We start from the raw sequence: 16,475 nt of genomic DNA, 5'->3' as shown, positions 1-16,475 counted from the left end.
GGATGAAGAACAAACCGAGGAGCACCTGTATGCTTCTCACACTGACAGTAGCTCGCCTTCTTATGTTTCATAAATGGTCCAGTCGTGTTTTCAAAGATGACAGCGGTGTGACCAGATCGCATGTGGATTTAAAGCATATTTCAGATGATCTCAATGAGCGGCGGACGCTTGTCTCCTCCATCATTCACTCTGTTTTGTTGAAAATGTCAAATGCAAAAATAATCGCCACACATTTAAAGTATCGATCTCACCTCCGCCCGTTGGTTTCCCGCCGTGTGCTCCTCCGGCGGCGGCGTGTCGCCCGCCCTCTCGCAGCCGGCCTGAGGTGCTCGTCAGCCGGCGGTGGGTCGCTCCGGAGCGGGTCTCAGCGAGCGGGTCTCTCCGCTGGTGCTCGCCTCGCAGGGGAAGAGTCGGTCATACGCATAGCGTCGGAGCGACTCTGAATCAGGTAGGAAGACGAGGGAGGAGGTGGAGGAGGAGGAGGAGGAGGAAACGGGGGAGCAGGGGTGAGGAGTGAGAGAGACAGATTTGAAGCCGTCTTGCTGGTGAGGAGAGTCGCTTCACTGTTCCGAGGTTAAATGGAGAGCAAACACCGCGCGCGCATGCGCACCGCGACGTCCGAGGCTAGCAAACATGAGATGATAATAATACACACGAGTGCTGCTGGAGAGCCTGGATCCACGAGTCAGGCTCTCAACCTGTCGTGGACCAGCATCCCAACAGTGGACCGTTAGGATAGAATCACGATGAGAATCAGTTACTTGTAGAGCTTGAAGAACATGTTGCTCAAGGCAAATATATTACTGGTGTATTACAAGAAACACTGGTAGTAGTTGCTACATAACCAGTGTGTGGTTAGAATCCAGTGAAAATCCATGAAAGGAAGAAGATAAAGTCATGGAAACTCTAAAAAATATGTATTGTATGGTATTATTTACCTTCACATTAAAGGGCAACTCCTGTAAAAACCCAACTCTCCTGCCTCACATGTTTGAAATGTTGAAGTCTTCTTTTCCAAGATAATTCTCTGATCATCAATGTTTTGAAGTTATTACTTTATAAACTTCTCCCCCGTCGGAACTCGGCAAATGAGAGGTTACAAGAGTGAAGTCCATTACGATGTAATGACTTCACACCGATGAGTCTTGAAAGTGATTAACGACGTGCGATGACAAACTTCAATGCTTGACCAATCACAGCAGAGTGGGTGTGGTATGTTGAACAAGATCTCATCTCCAAAAAAAAGTGTTTTCAGTGGGCGGGGCTTAAGCACATTTTATAAAGTAAATATTTCAATGAAAAGAGTTTTGTACAAGATCTATTTAAGACACACTCAAATCAACACATTAGTTGATCTTTTTACAACGACCACTTGACTGAATTTGTAATAATAATAATAATGAATTTTTATTTAGTATGAGTATGTCAAAACTCTCAAGGTCACTTCACAGGCGCTAAAGGAAAACAATAAATACCATAATACAATAAAATCTTAACTTGAAAACATTAACATTGAACATATACAAAATTTGGAAAAGTTGTATATCCTTTTTTTATTCAATATTATCGAATTCAAATATTTATTTCAGCATTTTTATTTTTATGTTATTTTTTATTTTATACTATTCTCTCCTTTACTTTTGCTTTATAGCTGCTGGCATTTCAAAATGAAGACACCATTATAGAAAAAATGTGGGCCCTGAGTAAATGTAATCGCTCACCAGTGCTGTAGTTGAACTTGAAACATTTGTTTTTTGGATGATTCAGTTGAACATAGACAAGACTTAAAAGCACCAACAAAATTGTTCAATTCAGAAATTTGTATTTTTATACAAAACCCTTTAGATCATGGATGATTGCTATAATTAATCATTTTAGAGAAAAAACATCTCAGCTTGGGCTCTTTAGTGTGAAAGAGTCTTTATAAATAAATGGTCAACGTGGAATAGAGAAGTAAAGTTTTTTTTGGCAAAAACACTGTGTTCTTTCATATATCTTTTAATTTACTTCCTTAGAAGTGTGACCAGAGTAAAAGGTTGTACATAAGTATGTGTCTAAGAGCTATAGATACTTGCCATTACTCATTTGGTAGCATAGTCTCTCCTGTCGAGTACATTAATAAACCTATGAAATGAATTAATTTGTTATTAACATTGAGCTACAGAAGTTTTGTAATTTTGAAAAAAAAAATTGCGGGTGCTCCCACATATTTACTACTGGACAAAAACAAAACCCAACATTATTATTATATTTTTGAATTAATTATTATTTTTCTTTATGTTGTTTGAATATATATAATGAATGAATATTGGATACAATAATCACACCAGCCTGGAGGAAATGACACAAGAGGCAGTGTATGTGATTATGGACAAAACACCATATTCAAAATACAAGAATGCAAATGACACTGAGACTGTGTTGGATTCAGGTCCAAGCATATAGAATAAGAGCAGGCTAAATGAGAACATAAATTCTTCCTAACTGGGTTCATGACCGTGTTATGCACGTGATAGATGGGTGACCAGAACCGGGTCACCACAAAGCACGAGGCACTTGCGAGGGCCTCAGTTGACACCATTATACTCTTATCAGCATATTGACGTTGAACTCAACTTCACTAGACTTGTGAAGATACACAACTTTGTCCTCCAACTGGAGGGTCAGCGTACAGATAAACCACCCAAAAGGGCGAAGAGCAATAATGAGTCACAGTTCGTGGGGCGTCCAACAACACACACGCTTTCAGGTGTGGCATCAAATCTCAAGGAAAATACTATCAAAATATATAAAAGATACATTTTTTTTAATAAATATATAATATATAACATATTCATTTGTAAGTGACTTTGCATAATGTAGACACGTGCTAGTCAGTGTTTATCTGTCGGTCTCATGTCAAAAATATTGCACAAGGTTGATCTAAATGTCTGGAAATGTTCATAAGAATCATTCTCCTCTTTTATTATTTTTATTTGTACTTTTTATGGGCATTGTTTTATATTTTTCATTGTTCTTTTATATCCTATTAATTTAATGAAATGTATATAAAATAAAACAATATATTATTTATTTTATGGCATAATATTGTTTTTATTGTAATTATTATATACGATTAGGGAATATAGCTTATTTAAGAATTAGTGTTCAGTTCAGTTCAGTTTATTTAAAAGAACAATGTGCAGTTACATTAAAAAGATGGCTGCACCAGATGTTATCCCAACATATTAAATACAAATTCTAATGTTCTTTATTTGTATCTTTTGCTTTTGGTTTCAATGCCTGGCCCCCAAAGATATTTAATGGCCCATCCTTGATTTACAGATTCACTTTTTTTTTCGATGTTTGTTGATTATCAAGTCTGTCTTAAATTTAATTTCAAATCATCATTTTAAATTTTGCTGTTTTTCTGATCAGAGGAATTTGTGTAGTAACTCAACAGTGAACCATCTCATATGGTTCCTACAACACCTACACGCTTAATGAGATATACATAGATTGTCCGGCTGTGTTGTAGGAGCAGGTTTAGATATCCATGCCAACCCTAGCCAAGTGGCAGACATCAACAGACACACAGAAACACTAATGCAGTATCACTGGCACCAATCTGTGCAACAATCATTTGTTTACACCTGATGAATTATTCATGCTGGATTCGCTGTAACTCTGCCAACAGTCTCATTTACACCATGTGTCTGAGTGTGTTTGTTCACTGTGGAAAAATCAGTGATTCACATGCAGGACAGCAGCGTTACACCTGCTGGATTCCCTCACCACTCAGGTGACATTGTTACTGTATTCTCCTCTTTCCTCCAGTTGCCCTTGACGACGGAGGACGTCTATAAGCAGAGGGAGAAAGGCAGATCGCAGAGAGACTGACAGTCCTGACAGTAATGTAGAAAAGGCAGAGGTAGATTTAAGTCCCTGTCACAACACACCGGTCAGTGGTTCGGATCCCTTCGCTTCATATGAAAGAGCAGAATTCCATCATTCCTCAGCCAAAAGACTAGATGAGGAAAAAAAAAAAGGTCCCTCAGCCTCCCACAAAAAAACACCTCCTTCAGTCTCCCCTGGTGAGTCAAAACAATTTCCTCTCATCTTTAGCCGACTCTCAGCAGGAACAGCAATCAGAGCCGAGCAGCACATGAAACTGATAACAAGCCAGATAATTAACAGCTCCGTGTTACGTATCAAAGTGAAGGGAAAATTGCCTCATTATTATTATCATCAGGCAAATACAAATGTGCTGCAGAACATCCTGCACTTGTCGTTCTCAAGCAGTTTGGAACTCCATGCATTTATTCAATTACAACCTGAACACATACATTACAGGGGAGGTTCATCATTAGACCATTGGAGTGGAAACACTGATGTCAACAGAAGTGGTTACATTAAAAACTATGTTGGAGATTATGCAGGACCCAGAATTCAAACCACTTTCAGAATATTCCAATTATACGGCCATTCAGGAATAATATACAAAAAATCATATATAATCATAAGCAATTCTTGTTGTACCATGTATCATGGATATCTGAAGGGATTGTACAGAGGATTTACATTTGGTGAAATTCTTGGTTAAGTTGTTTAAAAACCTACCAAACTGTAACAAACAATATAACCAGCAATTATTAATATATATATATATATAACTTATGTAGAAAATATTCTCATTCAAGTCGTTATTAATAGTTTTTATCTTACTAAGGTTTTATTCATTTTTTCTTTTTTAAATGTATCTTATTTAATAATTTTTATGTTTTTGGTAAATTGACCTTACTTATATAGTGTTTTCTATGCTGTTTTTCAGCCAGAAAAGCATATAACACAATCACACACTGATGGGAGTAGGCTTGATGCGGTACGCTAGCTCAACACATCAGTAGCAGTTTCAGGGTAAAGTGTCTTGGGCCACACCTGCATCTGAGCAATGACGCCCCATTTGGACGTTAAAAAATATATTGTAGTTAAAAATGTATACAATTTTGGAAGTTGTTTTACCAATAGGATTCATGTTCTTCAAATTCTTATGTTTTCATATCTATTTGTGGGAAATAAATTAATAAAGTGATAAAAAGAAGAAATTATTAAATTGACATCCAACTATTGTTTTTTATCGTAACTATTATCAAAGGGGAGCCCCAAACGGATTGGCCAAAATATTCTGGGGAGTTGAAAACGTTATTTTTGCAGCCAAATTGTAAATTCATTATCTGTCTGATGGCCTGCGTGACTGTCATTATGAAGTGCATTGTTAAACCAGTGCTCATGACGAAAAATAATTTGGTTACTGGATGAGAAATGCCGCTTCTAATTTGACTGTTGTTAAGGCTCTTACCATTCAACTGTTGAGCACAGGTGTTTCTAATGTTCCCATCTTCTTTCTTGTAGATTCATGGATATATTTAAATGCTGTGTTATTGAGAGACTTGATGTATAATTGCCTTCATGCTATTAAACCAAATATTAATATGTCTGACTTAAATATCTTGTTCAATGTGTGATTTAATTACTAGAAAAATAAACAAATGTAATTCAACATACGGTCTTTCAATATAGTAAACTTCACTACAACCGCCCTAGTTTCACCCAAAGATAGGGATCAGTTGATGAGGCATCACAAAACAGTCGATGAGGTATCATGACACTGAATTCTTTATGAAAGGCCACTAGATATCACTCTCTTCTTTAAACTGCTCTGATCTAAATGGAACCTGGCATTTCAAAATGAAGACACTATATGATGATGATAGGCCTCATCAACACATCAGTACCCAAATGTAAACTGGACTCAACCATATAGCATTTTATAATTATAGTTCATTTTGTAAAGAGTTTAAGGAAGATGTGATCCCAGACAAAACCCTGCTTAAGAAAAAACAGAATCAAGTCTTGTTCACGAAGTAGGAGGAATCCCAAACAGCAACATGCTCAAACGCTAGTAAGACAGAAGCTTGATTCACTCCTTGTGTAGCCGGGATCGTACTAGCAACTGAAACTGGCAGGTTTCTACTAGTTGCCTTTTGGGACACTGATGCAAAAATGTTATCTGATCTTGTTCCAGGTTTTCAAGAACAAAATGAGTCAACAGAAGCCTGACATAGTTTTTCAACTTTAGAATTTCAAGTAACTCAGTAAATCCCACATTCTCACTAAAATTGTGAAAATAGACTGAAAAACTATGCGTCACTTCCTCCCAAAATAGCCTCAGATTTGACCTACAACCCTGCAGGGAGCTTTCCTATCTTGTTATTTTATGGTTCTCATCCAACTCCACAAGACCAAGAAGAAACCTATAACCTTCTGATAAGTGATGACAGTAACATAAAAAAACTGAATTGAAGTTTAACCTACTGCTCAAGTGTAACCCTAGACCAGTGGGGAACCAACAACCTTTACAGTATTGTAGCCTTAGCACGTACGGATTAATAGGAAGATAAATGTGTGAAATGTCACCATTTTATGAAGCTGTGTAGGATTCAACCTATCACTCCTTTTGAGTGAATTTTAAAACATGCGATCACAAACCTTACTCAAGGGCAACACGACTGCTCTTGGGTTGAACATTTAAGCGACGTCAGTCATACTTTTTGATGGTTTTGACAAGACACGTTTGATAATGAAAGCTACCGTGGGTGAGGAGCTTGAGTGTCTGTGTTATTTCAAGATCAAAACATTAACCTTTCCTTTAATAGCCAATGAGCTTTGAGGAATGTGACGCTGGAGGGCCCAGAAGGCTCGCTCCACTTCCTCGTTTGCTCCTAATTGTTTTGGAGATGACCTGCTCATTAGCTGCAGGGCTCAGTGGGAGCCCCACTGAGGATGACTTATCTATCTTAAAAAGAAAAGTGATGCCTGAAAGGTCATTAACCATCAGGGAGAACATTATTTCAATTGATCCAGTATTGACTGGGCCTCATTGATCAGCTTTTTACAGATCACGGGAATCAAGGAGATAAATGAAATGATTCGACGTTTCTCCACAGTGGTCTCTAAACCTCTCTGCTCTCCTGATGGATTCAAGTGCAAATCCTTTACGTTTATCCTTCTGCTGCTTCAATGGAGCGGATGTTACTGTGCTGCCCCCTAGTGGTGCATTACACCAATTAAATGTAATAAAGCGGCGACGTTAAATAAAAAAAGACCAACTTGTTCGTTTCCTTGATAGTCGATAGATAAGACGATAGTCCTCAATAAGCATCAGTTTTGGATCGAACTATTTGATCAGTGATGCTGCGTCTCTCTGTGAGGGTAACGAGGCAGAAGATGGAGGTAATAACGTGAGATACTAAGGTCAGAGGGCGGGACATGGAGCGAGACTGACGGACTTTGGAAGATGGAATGGAAGTTAATGGCCTGAATCATCGATTAAAGACATCAAGTTAGGCTATTACAGAGGGAGAAAGGTTGTTGGGAGCTAATATCTTTAATGTCTCTTCAGGCTTAGAGATAAGGTATCAAATTCTAGTACCTTTCCTTCCAATAATTTCTCGCAAATATTTTAATATTTCATACAAAACAGGATTTTCCATAAACATTTTTAATTTCATTATTAATACTGGAAAAAAATGCTATGATACAACTATCCTTCTTCTTGCTAACTATCTTTTGTTGAAAAGTAAAAGTAAACGTATCAAAAGTTAATGAAGGAACTTTAAGAACCAAAAGATTGATGCAGATGCAAAGGAATTTGATGAATAATGGGTAAGTGGATGACTCACAACAAGCTCATCGCAGCGTGGAAAATAAAAAAACAATATAAGCTTATCAGGTGATTCACACTGAAGGAGCGATTTGCCTAAACTATGATTCAATACTATTTTCCTGCGTCAACTTCTGGCACTGCTAAAAACATGATAATTTGGGCAGGAAACAAGTTATTATCAAGTTAAGTGTATTTACAAAATAAAACACTATTGGCAGACGTTTGATCACACACATTGAAACATAAAAATTGTGTCACAAAAAGGTTTGTAACAAACCGCCTCATTCATTTTCTGCCTTGGCGGAAATTAATGAAGAGACACGATCAGAGGCAAATAAAAGGGTCTTAAAAGTCCCTTCATCATCACATGATATTTAATAACACCCCAAATAAACAAAATAAATCCAAATATCCGAGTTCTTATTTTTGTGTCCAACTTAAGTGCAAAAGTAAAATTTTGATCAACATTCAAGTTTGTTAAATCTAACAAAAACTGATCCCAAAAGGAAGAGATGGAATGAGACATTGTGTAGCTGCGTCTTCAAAGACATAATCAAGGCTATAGAAAATCCATGAAAAAGGAAATATATGAATCCATACTTTATGATCACTGGCAGGCTCTTATTCATTCAGACCTTCACTGTACGTCGACACACCTGTTTTACACTTAATTCATCAACACACCAAAGCATAACATTTCATAATTAAGCATCAAATAAATATCTAGGATAGGAGTTGGTGCTGTACGAGGAGGACAAGTTGTTTGCCTGACGCTAAGCAAGCATTCTCATGTGTCCACGCGACCTCAGACAGAGATTGTTATCCTAGCAAAGGTGGATTTGACTTCCACAATAATTGGTTTGTCGTCAGTATATCTGAAGATTTTTCCTGCTCAGGTCTGGCTCAGGCTTGTTTGGGGGAATCCACCGCTCAAAAACTACCACAAGGTTATTTACACAGCACATAGATCGGACCGTGTACTGTTGTAGGTCAATAAGTTAGTAAAGACAATAAGAAAAACAAAACATGGAAGAACAGCCAGCGTTCAATCAGCAGCTATGTCACATTGAGAGTCGCGATTATATCGGTGATCGACACACAATTATGCAGCGCGGACCGCCAGCCCAAAGCGTCAGCAGCCTATTTGACTCCAATGAATGAGAACCATTAGGAGTCAATCATTCCGCTTGACCCGCTTCCTTTTGGAATTCGAAATCAGGTAATGATGGCATCATGTGGTGCACGCTGGGCGGGGCCTCTTCTGATTTGATGACCCCCTGGATGACCCTTCCACACCGCGATCCAATCAGATCGCCTTATATACTCAAGTGACCATGTTGTTGTGTTGGGCTTAGAAATCTGCCGCGAGGGAGAGAACGTCTTTCCCGGTAAGGAAAGTTTCAGTGCCTCATGTTGCTCACGTTTCAGCTCTGACAAAATGCATGTATCGGCTTCTGCATCGGCTTCTGCATCGGCTTCTGCATCGGCTTCTGCATCGGCTTCTGCATCGGCTTCTGCATCGGCTTCTGCATCGGCTTCTGCATCGGCTTCTGCATCGGCTTCTGCATCGGCTTCTGCATCGGCTTCTGCATCGGCTTCCACATCGGCTTCCGCGTCTGCCACGTTGATGATGATGTGAAGACCTGACGATGGGGCGGAGATAGCAGGGACCAGCACGCTTCGTCCACATTTGGGACTTGGGAATTTTCGAATTCCAAACGGAAGTGATCCCAGACTATTCTTTTAGGGTAGCGAGTGTAGGAGCTCCTGGTGGAAATAGGATGGCACCCAGGCTAGCAGTTCATGGACTAAAAGTGGTGGTCAAATCCTTTGGCCTTTTGAGACAAATTCGCCTCCGAGTTACTATAACTTTCTTAATGATGTCCAGCTTTTCTTGAAAATAGCTTCGATAGTAAATCTGCAAACAAGTTAATTCTCCTTCTCCTTCTGCACAAGTAACTATATTTCTGTCCGTCAAGCTAACAATAGTTAGTTTGTTGCGATGACTAGTCCGCTCTCTGATAAGGCAATTAGAGGACAGGAATACTTTAACATCACCGTACGCCTGCGGAGAAGGCCCTGGTGTCTTCAAACCACAATCTGATTGGTTGAAGCCTCAGTCTAATATGTTATGCTATGTTATGCTTTAGGGCCCGCAGACCTCCAGGCAAACTAGAAACAAATAATGGCTGAACTCCTTTGGAGTAGCTATTTATAGAAAATATTATAATACATTTACAAATATTATGATTAAAATAAGTCTGTAATTCAGATATTTCTTAGGCGATTGTATATTTACCCAACTGTCTGTATCAGTAAGTATAAATAAAGATACATTTTTATTCTTTGAGACTCAATATATTTTATCTTATATATGAATTATCTCTCTCTATGAATATATATATATATATATATATATATATATATATATAGTAAGTACATGTACTTGAATCATGTGACGGAGGTGAAGAAATGTTTCATTTCCTTCGCTCAGTCTCCTACCTCCATGTGAAAAGCGTTATCGCGGCGGCATCAGCAATATACCCAGAGGTGTTAACCACCAAGACTGTGGTCTGTGGTCCAATAACCCTCTGGAGGGAAATTAATTGACCAAGCTGAACAACAAATACAGCAGCACCAGAAGCTGCCATGTGCTGGTTTTAATGTTAACACGTGTTTTAATTCCCATGATGGTGGCGTCTAATCACTCATGCATAGAGCGTACACCACTCAACAGCAGTAATTGCACACTTGCATACTGAATTTGAAAGGTAATTATCTACATTTGTATACCAAAGGGTCTGGTAAATGTTCTGAAGTGTGAGTCACAGCAATTCAGGGCTTATCTAAACTTCTCTCTCAAACCAACACCTACGTTTTCCTGAAAAAACGTCAAAACAGTCGTTTGTTTTTCTTACACTCTGGGTGAACATGTACTATGTGTCTCACTTTAAATCAAGGAGACACATAAGGATGGTGGGAAGACAAACAGAGAGAAAGAAAAAGACTAGCAAATGTGTTGTTGTGTCCTCTCAACATGAGCTCAACTTCCATGTGGTTCCTGTGGAGTTAGTATGTGTGTCTCCTGTTGAGTCCAAAGACACTACCTGACAAGAAATGTTTGTGACTCCAGCAGAGATGGGACAGGAAACATGGATGTCTTCGTCTATTTCAGCTGGCTTGTATCTCACAGACTTTGATTTGTTGACCGCTGACCTTTTAAAATGTCTTTTCATTGTGTGTCACCATGAGTTCAGTGTGTGTCATTATGTGTGTGCGTATGTAGTAACATATGTTAGCATGTGTAAGAGAGAGACGGGATGTATCTAAAGACAACAGCACAGCTCCAAGGACAGGAATAAAAGATGGGGAGACGAACAGAGTGTAAAGTAAAAATAAGCCAGACAGAAGAAGGTGATGAATAAAGGATGAGGTGGTGCTGAGACTGGCTTCAGGGGCTGCTAAGAAGTCACAGCCAATATATTTAACATCCCTCAAACATTTCGGAACGGATTCAGGATGGGAATTGCAAATCCCGGCTGTCTCTTATTACGTATAAGTTCTCCGAGAACTATCCCTGTCACAGAAGTCTTTTTTTCTTTTGATCATTGAGCTAGTGTTATCGCGATAGAAAACAGCAAACTTACCATGTGTGATTTGCATAATAAGGACACACACACCTGAATGATGTCATCCTGACCAACAAGTGAGCACATATATTACTCCTGCCGCTAGATGACAGCAGTCATTAGGTCGTCAAAGCCAAAGGGATAATAAAGTCCTGTGAGATCCCAGAAATGATCACTGAGCAACTGATACTGAGGACGAGGTGATACAGTCATCTCCAGCAGCTTTAACAGTTTAGTCATGTTTCAAAAGAAATGAAAGAAGTTACGACTTTGTAAAGAGTCATGTGGTCTGTAAATTCTGCAACACCACAGTCAAGTACTTGACAATACTACAAATATATCCTTATTACTACACTATTGCAATGTATCATATTGTTGACCCTTTATAGTGATACATATCTTATTGCAAGATTCTTGAAAATCCACACCTCTACACTCAAGGCCTGTCTCGCCCGTCAAGGCATTGTAAGCGGCCCACCACACGGATAGCTGACAGTAGATGAATGTTAACGTTGATGGTGACCTATAATGATGGCAGGTGAGATGAGGAACAGAGATAGATGTTAACAATTATACAGATACGATGAATAAGATTAAATCCAATGTTGAAGGAATTTTGAGTGTTCGTGCGCTCCAAGATTGAGCCAGCAAGAAAGAAGAGATAATAATGTGACTTTTACTTTCAGTTACAGTGTGGTAAATATTATATTTGTTTTGCCCTCAACCTCGACAAATATTTCGCCCCTTTTCTTAATAATTTTCTCAACACTGTTAAACCGTGATAAAACCTACCTCGCCGTTAGAATGAAGTTAAACACACAGGGAAAAAACAACACTGAGGTGGAAGCTTATTGAGTCAGCGCTGATGGACTGGAATTAAAAGACGATGACTGCTAGGAGCCCAATTTGAGAGAGAGGCTGCCAAAGTTTGGACCAAATGTGTTTAAGGAGGAACATGATTGAGTGAGACAGGCTGTTGTCCCTGTAAGCAGCTGCGGGTTAGAACCCCACTGGGCCACATCACTGCTGTCTGACACACACAAGCACACCTGCCACTCCACATAACCGTTAACATGGAGGACACTTGAGAGCCTCATGCAGGGCTGTGAAAAAAAAGAAACACATTCTTATCCATCAAGAGGTTTGAATGAAAATGAAAGGAAATTGTTTAATTGTATCTTGTTTTTTTTAGTAGTTAACACACTCACTTCTGTCAGATTATAATTCAAAATATCTAATAGATATCTTAATAACCCTTAAAAGTGTTTTAAAAACCAGAGCTGAAATTTTGTGTCATGGTTAAATGTCAAGTCACTGCAGGGGTTGAATCTATTCTAGCTGCATCTAGCCAGAGCTTACCAATTAGCCTCATGGTCACCTTTTGTTTGGGCCAATGGGAGAAACACATATGCCACACATGGAAGTATATCAGAATATCAAATGGTTGAATTTAACATTTTAAATATTGAAACTGTAAATTAAAAACAAAATGAATTATTGTTTAAAGTAATGAATTTGCAATCATTTCTATGATGATATGTTGAATTTGTTTTTATTGAATAATGGATTTGAATAGCTCATAATGCTTTGGAATCCCCTGTGATGAATTAGAGAAAGTGCTTCTACCTTGTCACATGATCATCTGTGCGTCACATGATTGGCTGAATGTTTTGTACTCTTTTGGTATCGTTTGGTGGCATCATTATACCAACATTTATATATTGAATTCAAAATGATTCAACTAAAAAAATATTGAATTTAGAAATATTATTTTACATTTTTGGAATTCAGATATCAAACTATTTGTGTAAAAACTAAATAAACCATTTCATATACAAATTAATGAATTTGTTTAAAAATAGTTTTAAAGTTAGAAACATTAAATTCAACCATTCTGATGGCACTAACAAAAAGAGTCCAAGAGCCTTTACACGTCTCACAATAAATGCTTGTACGTTTAAGTATCCACAATAAGCCAATGTCCTCAGTTTTAATCCGAGCGTCCTGAAGAGTAGTTAACGCTCTACTTGAGTCTGAAACAGCCCCCGAGTTAAATTTCAGAGAGTTGATCAGTGTAGAAATTAATATATTTGAAAAAGCATCTGAGTATTTTCATGAAAGGTTTTTAATAGTTTACCTGTCTTTTTTTGAATAGTGTGGACACTGAATGGTATTCACATGCTGTGAGGCCAATAAGATATTTACCAAATATAGTATAAAATTAAGAAAGGTTGATCTGAAACTTAACCTACTGGTTCAGGGTACCGGTATCAGGGTTATATTTCAAGTACAAAAACTCCTTCATTCCACAAGAGCCCAATCTCCTGAGGTCCAACTTCGTGAGGACCTTGATATCAATCCTATTAACACTGTCTTTACTGGGGCTCAAGGGAGGATGAGTGGTCTGGTTGTTTCTTGTCAGATTGTGAGGCCTGATCGGGACAGTAGCCTGGATATGAACAGGAACATCTGGTCACTGAGGCCTCTGGGTCTCACCCAGTCATTTCAGAGACAGTTGAACTAAAGCAGGTGGAACTATAGCACTTTCCAGATCTGTTTAACTTTTCTTTTTAGGTTTCACACAAAAATTGCAGTACAAAGTGTGTCAAAACTTAAAGAGGCCTTTCAAACATCCAAATAAAAGGGTTTAATAATAATGAATTAAGCTGGTTATAAATCGACAACGAAATATAATGTAATTTTGCATCAAACCTGGGCTACATCTATTCCAGGCGTTTCCATCACTACAGCTCCATTTTGACCTTTCAATGAGGCAGCTAAAAGCAGAATTATGGCTCCCCAGAGGCGTCACTAACTAGACAATCAGAGAACCGGATGGATTTGAAGACTCTGCAGCTTAAAAAAAAAGAAGCTGTGCCCTTCAAGGAATCACTGCAGAATGATGCATGCCTTCTTGTCACTCGGATCGAATGTGTGATGTCATATTCATGAATTTAACTTAGAGGAACAAGGTTTGTATATTACTAGGTGTCAAGAAAGTTATTCCATGTATTGATTGACATTCTTTATTTGAGCGTGGGCACTCAACATTGCATATGAGGTGCCATCTTCTTACCAAAACAAATTGAAACACTTTTAGATCAACGCTCAATGAAAACCCAACTCCCCTTGAAGGTGGAGACTTCCGGAATTGATGACATGCAGTGACATACCTCAATGACCAATCATAGCAGAGTGGGTGTGGTTATAGTAAACTAAAGTTAATTTGCAGAAAAACAAAGCGTTTTTGGAAGGTTAGGCTTAAGTACACTGTCTAATGTAAATATTTCCATGAAAAGACAGTTTTGTACAAACAGATATACTGATGAGTACAATAGAGGTCCAAGATCTATCTATCTAGACACTTAAAATAAACACATTTGTTGCACTTTCAAAGCCTGAAAAACAGGCCAACGATTGGTATTTCAGGTAGAGTCAAACTCAAGGTTCATGAATTTAACAGCAAACTGTATAGTAATGTGAATGAGACACAATAAAGAATCAAGAAAGATCCACCTTTTTACCAACAGCTAGCATAGGATGCTGAACAAGGTTATGGTCTACATATGAAGATGAGATTTTGTTGTCACTGTTACTGTTTGTGTTGGTAATCTTTATCACAACACATGCTGATATTTCCTAAACACACGTTGTGGGAAAACCAGTGTTTGATCTGGAGTGTGGGTGTGCACGTGGGTGGGAGAGTGAAGGTGTAGTATTAGTCATCCACTCCAGCACCCAGTTCCGAACCTCTCCGCTGTACACCCCAGCGGAGCCTATGGCAAGAAAAGTAAGGCAAAACATTGTAGTGGGGGATCAGTGTGATGATGCACCACTGCCCTAAATGTGTTACACAACTGCTACTCGCCTGTCGTCTGCTGACTGAGGAGACCTGAGCTGGAGGGAGAGAGATGTGCTGGGAATGCATCAGTCCGACTGTGTCATCACAAAGAAAGACCAGCGGTGCAGACGGAGGTGGGGGAGAGGGCAAGGAGACACTCCAGCCTTCACAAGCATACCGAAGCAGAAAGGTGATGTAACAGCCAGCTCTCTTTTTTCCCATGGTGCTTTGCTGGAAAGATGAATGAAGTCATCAATGAAAACACACACACACACATTTCATCTGTATTCCACTGGTGTAGAATGATTCATACACAAGGAAAGACTCATTCCTGCGGAGAGGAGGGGCGCGCTAGCACACATGCTTCAGGTTCAGAGGAAAACTGAGGTCCGTCTTCACTTTGGGTTTGAGGCTTTTGCAAGGAGATAAAAAGCGAGACAAGGATTTGGTAGATATGTGTGCATGTCTGCTCAGGAGCTGACATTCCTGCCTTGAATGAGCACCTTAATAACGAGAATGTATTTAATAGATTTACAAACATCATAAAGATGGGACATTCATTGGCGGTTGGTCAGGAAAAATGATTGGTGACATGTGGCCCTCCATGGAGGAAGCAGAGTTATTTCACAACCGCTATTTGTGCTGTTTTTTCTGAAATAGTCTCTAGAAAAGCTATTGTCTACAGAATTGAGATTGTTGTGAGTTTCTTCATCAAGTAAATGATAAAACCAATAAATCGGTCTCGGATAGATATCATGTATCATAGAATTGCACATAATCTTAAATCACAGATTCCAAACCAGGTTGGTAATTGACGTCAAAGCAAATACCTGAGAGTGTTAAGATAAGATAGTTAGATTTTTGTCTAACTAAAAAAATGTCAGATGGTCACAATTGTATGAGATCTTCCTGGGCGGAGCAACACTGTCTTACCTAACATCTGTCCAAATATGATGACTTGAAATATTCATCAGAAACTAATAGGATTTTCAATATGGCTTTTTTCTCTCTTCACATTCCCCCTGAAGACATTTATATGTGGGTCACAAATGGAGGCCAGCAGTTAGGTGTGTCTCCATGCATCTAAACATGCTTCTGCTCACCAAGAGTGACGGCCGGTGCTCTACACGTGGCAGTAAGTGCGGCAGTGGTGGCTCCACATATGCTGCACGCCAGGTTGCATAACCAGAGGGAGCGGCGTGAGACACGGTAGTGCATCATCAATAATTTCAGAGACACGTCTGATTATTCTTCCAAACAAAATTGAACCATTATTAGATGATTTAGAGATGAGGAAAGG

At 38.8% G+C, this 16,475-nt stretch overlaps 1 protein-coding gene across 1 annotated transcript in view; it reads right to left on the bottom strand.

The window, feature by feature from the left end:
- Positions 1 to 588, bottom strand: part of LOC148082831 (diacylglycerol kinase delta) — a 61,022-nt gene extending 60,434 nt beyond the window's left edge. Inside the window, exon 1 of the mRNA XM_087790093.1 lies at positions 252 to 588. The gene's annotated coding sequence lies outside the window, so the exon portion shown is untranslated. The remainder of the gene's footprint in view (positions 1 to 251) is intronic.
- Between the last annotated feature and the right edge of the window lie 15,887 nt (positions 589 to 16,475).

The sequence above is a fragment of the Callionymus lyra genome, chromosome 4, assembly GCF_982586985.1.
Source record: "Callionymus lyra chromosome 4, fCalLyr1.hap1.1, whole genome shotgun sequence".
NCBI lineage: Eukaryota > Metazoa > Chordata > Actinopteri > Syngnathiformes > Callionymidae > Callionymus > Callionymus lyra.
Note: the sequence above shows the minus strand (reverse complement) of the source record. Positions and strands in the feature narration are given on the sequence as shown.